Source organism: Phyllopteryx taeniolatus, chromosome 15, assembly GCF_024500385.1.
Source record: "Phyllopteryx taeniolatus isolate TA_2022b chromosome 15, UOR_Ptae_1.2, whole genome shotgun sequence".
In the NCBI taxonomy this organism is placed as follows: domain Eukaryota; kingdom Metazoa; phylum Chordata; class Actinopteri; order Syngnathiformes; family Syngnathidae; genus Phyllopteryx; species Phyllopteryx taeniolatus.
The window spans coordinates 8,511,153-8,527,500 of record NC_084516.1 but is presented as its reverse complement, the minus strand read 5'-3'; the positions used below and the strand labels follow the sequence as shown (position 1 = coordinate 8,527,500).

The 16,348-nt window shown below is 40.5% G+C and overlaps 1 protein-coding gene across 1 annotated transcript in view; it reads right to left on the bottom strand.

The window, feature by feature from the left end:
• Window positions 1-5,180, bottom strand: part of LOC133465009 (matrix metalloproteinase-17-like) — a 120,806-nt gene extending 115,626 nt beyond the window's left edge. Inside the window, exon 1 of the mRNA XM_061747311.1 lies at window positions 5,067-5,180. The gene's annotated coding sequence lies outside the window, so the exon portion shown is untranslated. The remainder of the gene's footprint in view (window positions 1-5,066) is intronic.
• Window positions 5,181-16,348: the final 11,168 nt, after the last annotated feature.

Here is a 16,348-nt window from a genome sequence, read left to right as displayed (position 1 = left end):
TTTAAAGTTGCCTTGGAGTGAACCGCTCTCAAGTTATCAGGCTTTTAAGGGGTACATACAGTATTATGGAAAGATGACTTTTTAATTGCTTGTATACAAATAGTTGTCTGTCTTGTCAAAATAGAATGTGTAACGTGTTTTATTATTCTTGATCACTGAGGTATTTTGACGAAAGCGTGTCACAGGTATCTTATTAAGACACCTGGGAACTCTTTGAAATACTGAAGAAAAATGTATAATGTCTGTTTTAAAAGAAGAAGAACGTATAAAGAAAATAAACAAACACCAGAAGTTACGTGATGTAAGCAGCCTTGAATTCAAAGCTTTAAAAAAATTACAGTTGGCAACCTTTCACTGTACACCGAGCGATCGAGTACCAACAGATACCATTTGAAGAGATCATGGTCACTTGCGTATTTGCACTTGAGCATTATACAGATGAAGAATTTTTGTCACTTATTCAAACCGGTGCCAAAACTGAATGTTAGCTTACCTTGTGCGTGAATTTCCACACATTGACTATAGTTAACACATGTAATTGGTGTTATTACCAGGGGTGTTTACATGATAAAATGAATATTTAATTTGAAAAGGAGCAGGCTTATTGAGCTTGAAACTTTCAAATGTATTTTCAGATGCAGAAGATGAGCAATGCGTGTGATATATATACTGCAGTTAATGTTCGAGCATTGGCTCGTTTATAAAAACTTTGGAAAAAACCTTTGATTTTTTTGTGGTAAACAATGTAAGACTAAAATGTTTCAAAATAACAAAGTTGCACAAAGAATGATATCGATCAGCTCCATACTGTTGTTGAGTCTTATCCCAACTATTGATCCATCCATTTTTCTATAAAGCTCCTCATTTTGGTCATGGATGAGCTGGGTGAGTTGGAACCTAACTAATTGGACTAGTCACTAGCCAATCACTGGGCACATACAGTATGTGTGTGTTTGGAATGTGGGAGGACACCCGACTATCTGAAGAAATCCTGTGAGGTCAATGTGTTAACCACCAGCCACCATTCTACTTATAAAACTTAATTTTAAAAAAGAAGTTCGAATTAGTATCGCTGTGACTGCCACATAAGACGCTTGAAAACAGCTGCCAGCACATGCTTTTATGAATAATAGATGTGCTGGGTCTCAGCACCAATGTAGCCTCACTGGCTATGAGAGCATTGGCACATGCACAGATCCAACAGCACCAGCAACAAATGCTCCAACAGCCTTCCCTTATCTGTTCTTTGACAATGAAATACGGAGGTGATAGTCAGATCTGACGAGTGCTAGCTTGGCACACGCGCAGGGATGAGAGCACACATAGTCAAATACATGCTATCAAGCGCAAACACACAACCTTTGAGCCCTTAAGCCTTTAATCCAGAGATGAGTTGCAGCCTGCTAGACTGGACGGGTTCTTTGATTTGTGGCATGCGTCAATGATGTGTTGGCGTGCTTATAAACTACTTGACTGTGACTACAACTAAGCAGGCTTCTGATTGCATCTCTCAGTGAACGTCATCTACTTTGCCGATATTGGTAGCACAGAGTTGCAGCGTTGCTCTATATTGTGCTAATCTAGTCTTGATTAAGTCCTTTCGTACATGCCCTGCACTAGTTTTATTTCCAGCTGCAAGAACGAGTGCAAATCACTTACCGCCGCTATTCATGTAATCACATGAGAATTTTAGAGGGGGAGCTTCATGTTTCAGTCACCATGTCTTAACTATTGCTTGTTTTGTTAGTGAAATGGAAAAAAAAAAAAAAAAAAAAAAACATGCTAATTTACATTAGCCCACCAAAGGCATTTCTCATTATATGTTAGCATTAAGCTAGTAGACTTTAATTGGCCTAGCCGCCACCTAGCTCCGTCCCTGGTAATGATGTGTCATATCACCTACAAGTTTTTTTAATTAGCCATTTCATGACATCACTTGGTATGTATTCTTTCGCTGCAAAAAAAAAGGTAACAAAGACTCAATACGGAGAGGCTCAAACATTTGAGTTTGAGTTTGGAACCCCTAAAATACACAATGCTCTCCAAAATACACACATTTGCAAAAAATTGGTCAGGCGATTCCTTCGTAAGCTATTCCACAAGGGCCTTCACGCTGCCTTGTGCTCGGGCCCTAATAAAAAGGTTGGCCCACTGACACAAAGCATGAATCCGGGAAAAGGCATCGTGCTTTCCTGTGAGTAAGTGCACTATCATTAATAAGTGTGAGCATTTCATTTGACCTCAGCAGTAAACAGAACAAGCACCTATTCATTTTCTAAAATGCTTCGATCTGTCCAATCCCACGAGTACTATATACACTGATCAATAAAGTCATTGAGGTTTATTCCCTCTAACGTGATCCTTTAAAAGATGACTGCAGGACACCATGGAGTAAAAGGCATCATTTCCAGCTCAGTGGGAGTTGCTTAAGTGAGCGATAGAAGAGGGGGAAGGGGGATGGGGGGAGGGGAGGGGAACTGGGGCATTTGAGCACATCGTTAATTAGGGTTAAGCTCAGACACCGATGGGATCAACAAAAAGGATTGGGCGACTCCTCCAATGCCCGTGTCCATTTGGGAGGTTCTGGTCGCAGCTGACTTGTGCACACTGCCCCCTGATACAGAGCGGATAAGAACCATTGTTATACGCGCTATTAAACAGTGTCATTTGCAAGGGCATTCTAAGGACGACGCATGAAAAGAGCTACATTAAAACCAATGTAGTCATCTCTGCCCTGGGGCCCTGAAAAAAAATATATATTTAATGCTCAGTTCCCAGAGCTTCCTTTTCTCATAAAACTGTTTGTCATTTTATATGAAGCCACTGTTAAACCAATTCACCTTGAACACAACATTTGTAAATGTGTTCATCATCGTTTAATTGTATTTGCATTCAAAAGTGAAAATGATTACAACCTTTTGTCTGCCAACAACTGAAGCCAACTCTGATCTGGTTCGGTTCAATGGAAGTAATCTTCCGATCCCTGGCGATAAGATAAACATTTGGAGTGTGTGTGTGTGTGTGTGTGTTAGAGAGGATTACAATGTACAGTTCTGGTAGTAACAATTTTCCATTGGTAAGCTTGAAAATGTATTGTGTAACCAACATTAATTCATATTTTCCATCAAAATTGCCAGAGATTTTCAAGATCAAGTTTTGAAACAGAATTATCAGAACTTTGTGTATGGGGCACTCAACCAAAACGGTGACCTTCGTAAAACTTTACATCTGAGCTCTGTATAAGACTGTATAAAACAGGCACTTCGCTCGATCGTCCACTAAGATGGCTGAGTCAAACAGTGTCTGGAATAGTTGAACACATCATAAGTCTCAGTGGGGGATTGTGCTTGGAATTGTTAAGATCCATGACAAACTAATAGGTTCCCTGTAGTATTCTGTAGAATGTTGAAGACGCAATGTAGAAAAAAAAAATCATGTTTTTCTTTTTAATGCTTTTCATACATATCATAACCTATTGCTTCAAAACACCATTATGCAACGATCAATTACACACAATCGACCAAATTCAAGACAAATTCACAACGTCCACCGTTACTAGCTGCATGGTCGTCGACTTTCACTTTGAATACCGGACTTTACCCAGAACTGCTTACATATGGCTCATTTTCCTTCCCATAGGACTTAATCTAGGTTGGTGTGATTTTTGGCATGTCAACAGGTCTTCATGATCTCCAACATGCTTGAGAAACGAGCTCAAAGAAATGTATATCTGTGCGTGATGATAGGGTGCAATTTTCAGACATTTTCACTCGGTCTTCATCCCGGGAGATGATCTTTAAGAGATTGTAGACCATTTCAACAAGGCAGGCTATTGCTTATGTTTTCTGGGTGACTGAGCCAGTTGCAGAAAGGATGGACTTGCCTCTGATGGGTACCATTTTTCAGAGACTTTGATTGTTTCCTTGAAGTGTAACTGCACTTGAACATTTCCGTCACCATCAGATGAGCTCCTTCAAATGTTACACACTTTGTTCTCGATTATATGAAATTCTTACTCGAAAGGGATGGTGCCCCCATCTTCCCGAGGAGACAATTTGTACATCCCCTCCAATCTTATTACTTCTACTCCCGACACTTCCTTTACTTCCTCAAGAACCCTCGTACACTTTCAATCTAATGCTTCACACGCTCGGGCTTTCTTCACCGGCCACTTGTGTCAAGTTGAGACTTTCGCTGCTGACATGCATTCACAATCACAGCCTATGGAGATCTCTCACACAGACTTGTGATTGGCCACTCGTCTCTGCTCTGTGGGTGATGAACTGATCAGTCAGCTTCCCTTCATACTCCTCAGTGGAGATGGAACCTTACCACTCAAATCACAGCACCTCTTCATCGTGGCCTGTAATTTGGGAATAATTGAATTTCGATACGTATGGAGAAGACTCCCAAGAATATCTTTAAATGTTAACCTGTAAAATTATCGGTGACTTATTTGCAACTGCTGCGATTGGCTGGCGACCAGCGCAGGGTGTATCAACTGGCCTAGACCAGTGCTCTAGAAAATTGATGGATTATTTTAAACTAATAACCTCAGGAAGATCATCGAGCAATCAACTAAACTATTGTTCTAATGTTAATATTTAGGGTAGTTTACCATTTGACTAATCCAAAACATCTCACAACAGTAAAAGAAAATACATTAAAAATGTTACTATGTGGAAGTTGATCTATAAGTAAGTTCATTACACAGTCAGCATTAAAGGGTGAGTTTGCAGTGTTAAAACTGCTAGCAAGTAGCCTCACTTCCCTAAGCTCTCCCCACTTGAGTCTGTAACAAGAGCCACGCCCCTCTTTGTTTCTCAAACATGGTCTTTCATAATGCCATGTGATTATCAAAGTGCGCAGTCGTCTTAAATAGTCACCGAGAACATTTCGAGCTTCCATTAAATTGCAGCGCTAGCAATACGAAGCTAGCATTGGCACTGTGAAAGCATGACTCATTCGTAATAGAGGGTGACTATGACGCTAATTGTTATCAGTTTGAAGCTGTAAGGTTTGGAAAGTACAATCAATTAAAAATCCAAAAGAGGTGCTAAACTTACCTGTCGAGCAGAAATGATGCTAATTCCACGTCGCTTCAGAATCCTTTGAGGTCCCTCTGCTCTGCTTCTGTTTTCTTTTTTCCGGAGGTGGATATTCCGCCATAGCAGAGCTCCTGAAGCCTACAGTTTTAACAAGTATGACCAAAAAAAAGTGCTTCTTCTTAAAATTCTAAAGTCCCCTTTAATGTTAAGAATATTTTTATTTGTACACTTTCATGAAAGTTTATATGGTTAATGTTATTGAAAGCATGCATTTGCAATCAATAAAAGTTTATGGCGTTGACCCTAATGCATTATTTCAATCACGTGATGGTGACATTTTTAAGGACTATTGCACTTTACCGCAGTATGTGATTATAAATCGAGATTAAACAACAGCAGGAAAAGAAGTCCAAACAAATCTCAGGGGAATATTAATGATGTTATAGGTCAGTAGAAAATTGAGTTATAATTCAATTTTGGCCAGACTAAAGACTCTTAAGGAACAGAAAATAATAACCTTCCTTAAACATCCTTCAGGAGAAGCAAGACAATTCACTCCAGACTATTTTTCCACATGACTTTCTTGCATCTGGTAAATTCACCTGACCGCGCTGTGCAGTCCATCAGGCTGGTCAAACGCTGCCTGAATAAGACAGCACTGGTTGAGTCAGGCCCACAGCACTGTGACTCATCACACACAATATTAGTCCTGTAGACCATGAGGTTGCAGTAGAGGAGTGCCATTTCAATACAGAGCTACTCCATTTATGACTTATGATTTTGCTTCAAACTCTTATGCCAGCTAAATGCAGACAAAAATCAAATATTAACACAGTGATGCATTGTGATGAAGTGTTCGAATGAAAATCCCAGTAATTACATGTGCCATGCACTCCTATATTGCAAAATTAAAAGTAAACATTTTTTGGTGCATTTTTCCGATGCTACATTATACAGTATCTATATTTATGAGTAACGTAACGTGACTGCTGTTTGACAACAAACCAGCAGGCAGTGTTTTGGCATTTGTGATAGTTTTGTCTTCAAAGAGTGCATTACAATGCAGCCATGATGTACGTTTTTGGCAAACACATTATGCAGACACTTCATCAGGAAGCTTCACCACCAGCCAGGGACCCGTCGACCCACAGACGTGCTGTACGTATGGCCTTCGGCATGTTTAACAAGGAATATGAGATGCTTCTTTTCGGTCTGGCGCTCTAATTAAGCGCTGCCATGGCGGTTCAAGTCTCAGCGGTCCTGCTTGTGTAAAACACTGCTCGTGCTGTGGGGCACTGATAACACCTCGCCACTCTCTGAGGACGTCTCATGACAACAATATTTTGACTGCAGACATCATCATCACTTTAGGTCCACAAGATGACGTATTTCAAGAACTTTCAAACAACACCAATCTCCAGCCACCTGAATGGTGTTTTCAAAATAATCTCTTTCAACATGAAAATGTAGGTGGTGTCATATCCCAAGTAGTTGGTAGTAATGTAAAGTAGATTTTTCAACATTTGTACTTTAGTTAAATATTGATTTTCTTGACAGCTTTTTTTTACTCCTTACATTTGAAAACAGATGTCTATACATTCTATTCCTTACTTGGCGAAAATGGACTCGCGGATGATGCCACGATGTGACAAAGACATAAGAGAGAGGGAAAGTAGACCATGGTTGAGCTCTTGATTGATCTTACTGTATAAGGTGGAAAAAAAACAGACCAGTGAGCCACATGGAGAAAGATGAACCAGGAGCACTCTGATGGCACCAGATAAAACCACTAGCTTCTGGCTTTCAAAAATTCTCTGTCTGATCTGTAAAAAAAAACAAACAAACAAACAAACACACAAAAGGTGTCAACATCACAATAGAATCACAAAAATGTAGCAGAATAATGAAACTCTGAGGTCTAAACATAAATTGCCCAACATTTGCACACATGCCAGTACAATGATGCGTCTCTTTACGTATGTTTCCTTCATGTTATACCATTACCCCCCCCCCCCCCCCTTTGGATATACGTGATTTTTGCATATCCCACACAGTGTGTGTAGTAAGTGGGTAATTGAGACTAACCCCCCCCCCCCCCCCCCCCACCAAAAAAAACAAAACACAGTTTTATAGTCCACAAGTCATTTGATAAAAAAGTTAACCCAACTTTAGTGCTGAAGTTTACAGTAAGAAAAAATATGAAACAAATTACATGTGGATTTAATAGAACCACATATTTTTGGTTTACATTTTAAATTTACAATGTCCATTGAATTAAAGCAAGAAAATTTGGTGTTGAAATCTTTTTAATGAATTTAATTGTAATAGCTGTGTTTTATGCACTGCAATACAAAAGAGAGCTTTTAAATAAGAAACATTACAAAATGTTTTTTTTAATGGGATTTCCATTCATTTAATAGGAAAAGTTGTTTTGAGATACTAAATGAGTGATTAATTTTCAGATACAAGCATAGTCATGGAATGAATTAAACTCGCAAGTCAAGGTATGAACAAGTCATTCGCATTCCGAGAACGGTCGTTTGCGCTCCCAATGAGAGGTTCCATGAAAATTAACGTAGCTGTTAATGTGAACGCAAACCAGGCAAGACCAAAGGATTGGATGGGCACTGGCGGGAATGAACTGCTCTCACCAATGAAGAGCAGTCCTCACACGATAGCAGACGTGCACAGACAACGCCAGTCTGGTCCGATCCAAAGCCTCGAGAGGAGGAAGACAATGCCAGCTTCCAGGCTTTCGGCTCCAAGGCCCATGGTCAGCCATTCAGTCTCGCTCATTAGAGGCTTTTCCAATTACAGTGGCAATGTCGCTGTTATTCCAGAGGCTTTTGTTTGGAGAGCTGTGTTCCGGAGTTTAGAGCCTAAGAGGATGGATATGAAGGATTTCATGCTGTCGGGGAAGAATGGATGTCCTTCCCAGAGTGGCAACCAGTGGGAACTAGGGATGGCTGCTTGTGAGAAGAAGCCAAGAGACAGAATCAGACAGCTGCAGGACAGAGGATGGATGTGGGCTTCAAACCACTACAACATTGCAGCTGTATATCCCTATACTCACCTTGTTCCTTCTGTATTCTCCTACATTGTCCATCTCAGGGAGAGCGGGAGAAGAAGATAAGGAGAATGACGACAACAAAACTTCACAGCAGGTTGCTATTGGGCTGAGACTGTAACAGGAAACTAAGATAAAGAAAGCGCCGCAGCAATAAATCACAGCGAGATGGATTGCAATGTGTCTGCTGTTGGAATACCAAAGGAGCGAGACTAAGGGAGTGAATGATGCGACGGTACAAGAAAAAAAATCCCACATAGAAACAAATAAACAGAAAGAGGGGTTAGGGGGTCACCAAATAGAAAAAGGAGACAAAAGTCAGAGGAGCTACAGCGCAGGATAAGACCGATAGGTTCATTAATAGGAGCTTGACGAAGGCTGAATATAAAAGGATGGAAACTTGTTTTTGTCGCAGAGAGAAGTTCCTGCTGTGTAGCTCATCAAAATATAACCCACTGAAGGCCTTTTTATTTTTTGTATATTTACAATATTTAAAATACAAACGCATATATTGTATACAGGTGCATTTGAATAAATTAGAATATCGTGGCGTGGAAGATGTCATATATTTCTTAAATTGTATTCAAAAGGTAAAACTCAGGTCGGGTCGCTAAACGCAGGGTGAATTTTCATTTTGAAAAATTATTTTGGTTGTAGTTTACAGTTAAAGAAAAAAAAAAAACACCAAGAAATTTGAATATTACATAAATCAAAATGACAACAAGCACACTCTTAAGGCAGCGTGAGTAAGGTTCACAAAGGTCACACAGAGAAAATCAATCAAGCTAATCCTACTACAGATGTGGGTGTGTGCAAAGATGCAAATGAAGCAAGGACGTTGATGTAGCGGAAATACAAATGCAGTAGACTTGAATTGTACATGATACTTACATCGTCTTTTGAACATAAAAAATAAAGTTTTCATTGTGCAGAGGTGAACAGACAAGGGTCAGGGGCTGATGTCAGGGATACAGAGCACATTTCGAGTTTAGAAGTCTCGTAACTTCGGGAAAGAAGCTGTTCGTGCTTCGTGGTCCTGCGCCGAATGTTCTGTAGCCTCCCGTGCGAAGGGACAGAATGAAAGACATGGTGTGCGGGGTGAGTTAAGTTTTGGATTATGCAGAGAGCCCTCTTTCTTTCATATAGTAATAACATGTAAATTAATTCGAAAACACCACTGAAGCATGGACAACCCCCACAGGCTAAATCAATTTCAAAAATTTAAAAAAAGTGCCAGTACATACTCAATATCCGACAAGTCTGATCAGTAGGCCCTGTTCAAATTCAGGTGCATTTTGGTGAATTGTAGGCGACGATTATAAAATCCGCAGGCAACCTAAAACAAAGTTATCCTGCAACTCTCCCAAAAGAAAGTGACTTTGGCGCATCATGCGAGGACACCCACGTCGCTAATCCGCACCTCAAGAAGTAACGCCTGTGTCCTTGCAACAGGAAGGAAGAATCCCGCTTTGGTGCCAACCAAAGGCATCAGCAGCGCAGTGGATTGCTTCATGCGTCAGGTAAGCAAAGCCGCCAGCTCCCACCTCCTTTATCTGCAAGTGGCTTTGGGGAAGTGGAAAAGCTCTGTGGGAGGGAAGGATGGCAATCATTGCCTCTATGAGTTTGTTTGTTTTTTTTTTCTTTTTCATTTTCCAAGAGTCCTGAAATCCTCACTGAGTGGCAATGGTGTCACCCCGCAGGAGACGCTCCACGGGCTGGCACCTGGACAAGCGACCACAACTTGGACTTCACAGCTTGATCCGTGTATGCTTATGAGAACCTGAAGGGCCTGTATATGTCGGTCTAGGATAGCCTCAGGAATGGAGCCAGCTCCACAGGAAAAAAATAATAATTTTAACGGTCTTGTTTTTACCCCTCCTTTTGGAACCTGCAACATCGAACAATTATTAAATAAAATGTGGATTATATGCAGGGGTGTACAGTACATAAAGATTTTGGTCTGGTTGTCAAATGAGCACCAGTTGGTGCTTGGTGCTCATTTCTTTCCTGACACGCCGACCTCATGGATGAATTTAAGGGACTGGTAGCACCAAGTGCCATGCAACTTTGGGAAGAGGGGAGTGGTTCATCCAAACGAGGGAGATGGGCATTCATCCCCATTTGTGATTGGCACTAGGCCGGCACCACAAGTCCTGATGATATACATATATTTGAAAAGTCTTAGTCTCACCCATGTACATAATTCTAGTCTAAAATGGATTTAAAAAATAAAATAATCCAAAAAAGGCCTGCAAACACTTCAAAAGGTAAAAATGCAAGCATGTTGAATCTTAATCACACTGACATTTTTCTGATAGCTTTCAAAGAAAAAACAACAACATGACTTCTTGCATTTTAAGCATCCGTGCAGTAATATTAATAAATGCCAGGAAATAAAGTTTAAAGTTAACTTATGAAGAGCTTCCCAATAGTGGGCTGTGCTGACAACCTTGGATGCCTCCGGGTGGGTACTCAGAGACGCCTGTCACTCCCATTTAAATGGTTATTTGGCCAAAATAAAAGCCGTTTCTCAACTCAGTCCTTTTCAATTCAGCTCTCGAAAAGTCTCATTCCGTCTTCTCCATTACCTCACTAGGGTGCAACCAGTTTTAGAAGACTAATACCAGGCAGGATATTGAGCAGCTCAGCAGAGGGACCTGAGGACAACCACATCATCTGGGGACCATAAGTGTCATTATTACAGCCAAGGCCAACAGTGTAATATGAGGATGTTTGATTTGAGTCACAGTTCTCTTTGGTCAGAGGAAGCAGGCTAAAAAAAAAAAAAAAAAAAAAAACCCCCCCAGTAACATTCACCTTATTTATCCAGAGCAGACCCACAGAATATTGCTTTTTACCAGGATCCCTGCTATATGACTTATACCATTTTCCCCATAGTGCTTCACATTTAAATCATTGTATTGTCAATCACTGTCATTGGATTTAAATGGGGAAAAACAAGTATCACCCAATTTTATAAAAAAAATGATTTATTTATTTTTAAACTCGACAGTGACAATACAATGTGTGTGTGATTATCCTAGTCCTAGGGTCATTTTCAACCCAAAAAGATATTGGAGGAAGCTGGAGTTCCGAGAAAGAATCTGCACATCCACAAGGAGAACATACAAACGCCACACAGAAACGGCTGAGCTGAAATTTGAACCCAGAAGCTCAGAAATGTGAGGCAGACGTGCTAATCGATAGACCAACGTCCCCCAGAATATTTGCCACCATGCTATGTGATATTTAGCTTGTATTGCCTCGGTTCCTCAATCAGTTTTACATGATAGATCCTATGGGATTGTATGTACTTTAGTTTTGTCTATTCTTTCCTGTTCTGACGTGTTTCTAAACATGTAATATGTGTATTCAAACAATTACAGGTGAGGCGCTTAACACCTGTTAAGCGCTTTACATGATAAGGGACGACTTGATATGGTTGGCTGCATTTTGATTTGGACCTTGTTGCAAGTGAACTTTGCCCTAAGCGCATCGGTGAACGCACACTCAATCAGCATCGCATTAGACTTTGAATAAAAATGTATATAATATCTATATTTGTATGACACTAAAGGACTACAATTAAGAGATGAATGAGCAGACAAACAAACCCACAACATATTTTGATGAATAAAAGTTGTTTTTTCTTTGAATAACCTTGTTCTCTCAATACACACCCACCTCAGTATACAATTGATTTTGCTAACAAGTGTTGTGGAAAGTGGGCACTTCCCCCCACGCCCCCACAGACAAATCGAACATTCATTTTGGATCCTGGAACCCAACAATTTCAAGGATGAGGCATCTTCCAGTGTCAAACTATTGAAGTGCAATCTTCCGCGGGCTGTTGTGAAAAGGTCAAACATGAGCTGAATGTTGGGGCTTGTGTTTTAATAAAGATTACCCGCTGCTGAAGCACAACAAGACATTGAGCTTGCTAAAAAAAATAATTGAGGACTATAACGCTTTACACATATCATAGCAATCCATGAATAACGTGCAAGTTGCCCCTCCTGGTGTCTTTAGGCGGTATAGGCAATCTGATTGGACACAGACATGTTTTCAGGCAGTGCCATGACATCATTGCCAAATCCTTAATCATTATTTTTACCATCCACAAAGTAATTTTTTTTCGGTGTGAAGGCTTGTCTCACTATTATTTCGCTATAAAAAAAAACCAAACAAGCAGACAACAATTGCATAACAATTCTATAACATGGAGCGTTTTGATGTCATTGACGGCATTAAGGATGCTACACAATCTACATGAACACAAACGACTTACTGTCAGCATTATCATTTTAAGATAGCAAAAACATTGGCAATGACTCCCAGCTGGGGAAACTTCTAGCCGACCGATGAGAGCTGTAAAAGAGTTGACAATAGCTGCTGCTAACTGTTATCCCCCCACTGGAGCCAAGATTAGATGAAAGGATTTAAGACACAAGTCAATTTAAGGTAATAAATACTTTACAATCCAGAGATGAAAGCCCCCCAAATCCCCTACTCAAAGATAAGAACGGAAACTTGGTACACATTGTATTTTGCTGACTATTTTCAGTCTTCCATCCATATAAAAGATCTGTTCCACCCAAGAGACTGTCAGATTGCTGAGACCATTCAAATATATAATCACAACTTGGGTTTTTAAAGCACAATTTCCACTGAATTCTTTGACGATTTCCTCTGCAACACACCATTGAGCCCTGGACATAACTCAGACCTCTGTTTCAAATGTCGAAATTGCCTAAAATGAGATTAACAGGACATAGTGAGGTCATGAATGACAGCATAAAGAATGCAAATAGTTTGTATTACCTGAACCGCGAGCATCACGCCCATGAGAAAGAACGCAACTACTGGCTAACAACACAGGACCTTCATCAGACATTGACAGTCTTTGCTGCAATTCAAAACAGTGGTCTCGGGACAGAGAGGAATGTTAGCTCGTTTGTGCTGAGATGACCATGGATTAACAGTCTGAAGCGACAAAGTTATGGATGGCTTTGCTGGGCTGATTTGTACAGTCGGGAGTCTTTGCTCGCACAGATGACTAGCCATTGAGGCAGGTTTGTTGGGTTAGCAATGGTTGGATGAGATGGGTTTAATGAGAGGGGTCGGACGGGTCAAGTCAACTGGAGTTGGTAGGGTCTGTTCGATGTGTAGGCAATCAGGTGGGATGGTCAGACCGAAATAGGTAGTTGGAAATTGAATAGCTCTGTTGATGGCAGAAGGATGGGTTAGTTGTACGATGTGAGGTATGTCGAGGTATTTTACAGTAGTATAAGTCATAGAGGAGTGGTTGGTTAGACATAGGCAATGAGATTAATTGTTGGGTTGGTTTAGTTACAGCTAATGTGTTTGGTTGAAGAAGACTGGTCAGTGCGGTAGATAGGTTGGTCGGTGTGGAATCTGCGTGGTTGGTCGGAGTACTAGTTGTTTGGGTAGGTTAAACTAGTATTCAAGGGGTCATTTGAGGTTTGTTGAGGTAGTCGGTTAGATAAGTAGTTATACAAAAATTGTTCAATGAACGTGCAGAGATGGAAGCGTCCTTCACCGTAAGCTGAGAGTCACTTCCCTTTTCAAGGCCAATTCAGCCACCCTAACTCCAATGACTCACATGCACATGCACATGCTCTCACTCTACGCCTGTGTAAGTTAATGAAGTTGCAAATGTCAGGCACGATTGCATCGTGCGTCGCTTAGTGCAGACACGATGGGATCGCTTTCATTACAAATAAAATAAAGCTCCAAACAAATTATTAACAGTCCCTGCCTAGGAGTTGATAAAGGCCATTCAAAACAATTCAATTCTGTTATATTCTTTGTTACAGCCACATTATTCTGCACACAAAAAAACAGGTCTGTCTTTTACTTTAGTGAACAGACAATCTGCCCCCACCTGTCTTGGAAGTTAACCGTTTTGCATCTTTCGTTTGGCCATTTATGGGAAGGGGAAGTGTAAATTTGCTTGAGGAGACTGGTAGCATAGCAACAGAAAGGGAAGGGGCGCTCGCCGGTCTAGACTGATGGGCCAACATACTTGCAAAGCATTCTTGGACTTGTAATATTAGTGGTGCATGTGCCATATACTGGTGGCCCAGCTCTAATACACATTTTATGTGGTCTTGCGGGCCAAATATAATTAGATTGTGGGCCAAATTTGGCTCCCGGGCCTGAGTTTTGCATATATGCTCTATGGACTCAGTCTTTTCAGATGGGTCAGCATTTGCTTGGTGTGTTCACATTATGCGTGAAAAATGCTGATTTAATTGCTTACCCGAGCCTGTAAGTGCGCTCATAAAATCTGAAAATCGAGTTAAAATCCAACAGAGAACTGGGGATGTTTTTAAAATCCCTCAATCTTCACTTTGCCTCCAAAACATGACCGTGTGTAGGCCATTGGCATCTTACTCATAGTTTCAGCTCTATTATTAGTACCCATTATGCTAAACATGCCTCTTGGGTCAATGGGGCAGGTGAGATTATTGACATATACGCCCCTCTCTTTTTTAATTCTAAAATATGTACAAAAAGAGCCAAATCTTCCAAACATCAGATATGCTTAAAAGGTCTATTTGCTTTGCTAAGCAAGAGTTATGGTCTCAATTCCATGTCTAAATCTCTCACTACACTGTGTGCGTCATATTTGGGGATTTCTTTGTGCTGGGACACAATTTGCTGTTAAAAAAAAAAAAGCTGCAAAGCTCATCTTATCAAAGGCGGTGCAGCTTTACAGGGAGATAAAGGCCAAAAATATTTAAATAAGTGCCTTTTCTTTGGCTTGGCCAGATGAACTGCTTGGTGAATTTTTGATCCAAAAGACACACTGCCTCAAGGGAACTCTCTTGCTGATTTGGGGAGAAACACCAACAAAAAATTAAAAACATTTTTTTTTTTTTTTTTTTAAATTGACCCATTTATCGCCATAGCAAGATTCAACAAATTCAGCAGTCTTCCAAAAGATGGCTTCATTTGCAACCTGCTCAACCTAGCCATGATCAGCACAGTATAAGGAGAACAATTTGTTCCTAGATAAGTCAAAACATTCTCACCTTACATAACATTGCTAAGTACACTTGTCTTAAATGATTCAGTGCCCAAACGTGTAATCCACTCTTTAAAAAATAAAAATAAAAAAAAAATATTGAAAATAAAGCCTTTCACTTCTACTGGAAAAAAAAAAAAGTTTTAATGCTGAAGACCTCTCATACAATATAGTTGATTATTGCCCTCATACTTTGTAGCTCACCTTATTTAACAGATAGGGGCTGTAGCTTTTCATTTCTTGCAATAGCAATGCTTGTAATTAGGTCAAGAACTCAGAAATACAAATCCTTGAAGCTTTTTGAGAAACAGCTCTAAAATAAATACATACAGACAGTGCCAGCAGAAAGTTTTCACACCCCTTCACGTTTTCCACATTTTGCTATGTTACAGATGTTTATTGTAACACTGATTTGAAATATACATAAAATATACCATAATGACAAAGTAAAACCATTTTCAGACAGTTGTGCGAATTTATTGAAAATGTAAACATAACAGGTACCTAAGAATTCACACCCATGGCTTAATATTTTGTTGAAGCACCTTTGGTAGCAATCACAGCCTCAAGTCTTCTTGGGTATGTCTCTATGAGCTTGGCACACCTGTTTTGGGGCATTTTCTCCAATTCTTCTCTGCAGATACTCTCAAGCTCGGGCAGGTTGGATGGGCCATTTTTAGGTCTTTCCAGAGATGTGCGATTGGATTGAAGTCCGAGCTCTGGCTGGGCCACTCAAGGACATTCACAGGCGGCTCCTGAAGCCACCACTCCTTTGTCATCTTGGCTGTGTGCTTTGGGGTCATTGTCGTGTTGGAGGGTGAATCGATGCCCTAGTCTGAGTTCCACAGCAAGTTCTCGAAGAATTTCTCTATATTTGCTGCTCTATCAGCTGTCATCTGACCCTCTATGCGGACTAGCCGCCCAGTTCCTGCAGCAATAAAACAGCCCCACAGCATGATGTAGGGGATGGTGCTAGCCAGGTGATGAGCAGTGCCTCTTCACCAGATATTATCCTTGCAATTCAGGCCCAAAAGTTCTATTTTGGTTTCATCAGACCAGAGAATTTTGTTTCTGCAGGTCTGAAAATCCTTAAGGTGCCTTTTGGCAATCTCCAAGCAGGCTGCCATGTGCCTTTGAGTGAAAAGTGGCTTCAGTCTAGCCACTCTACCATAAAGGCCTGAT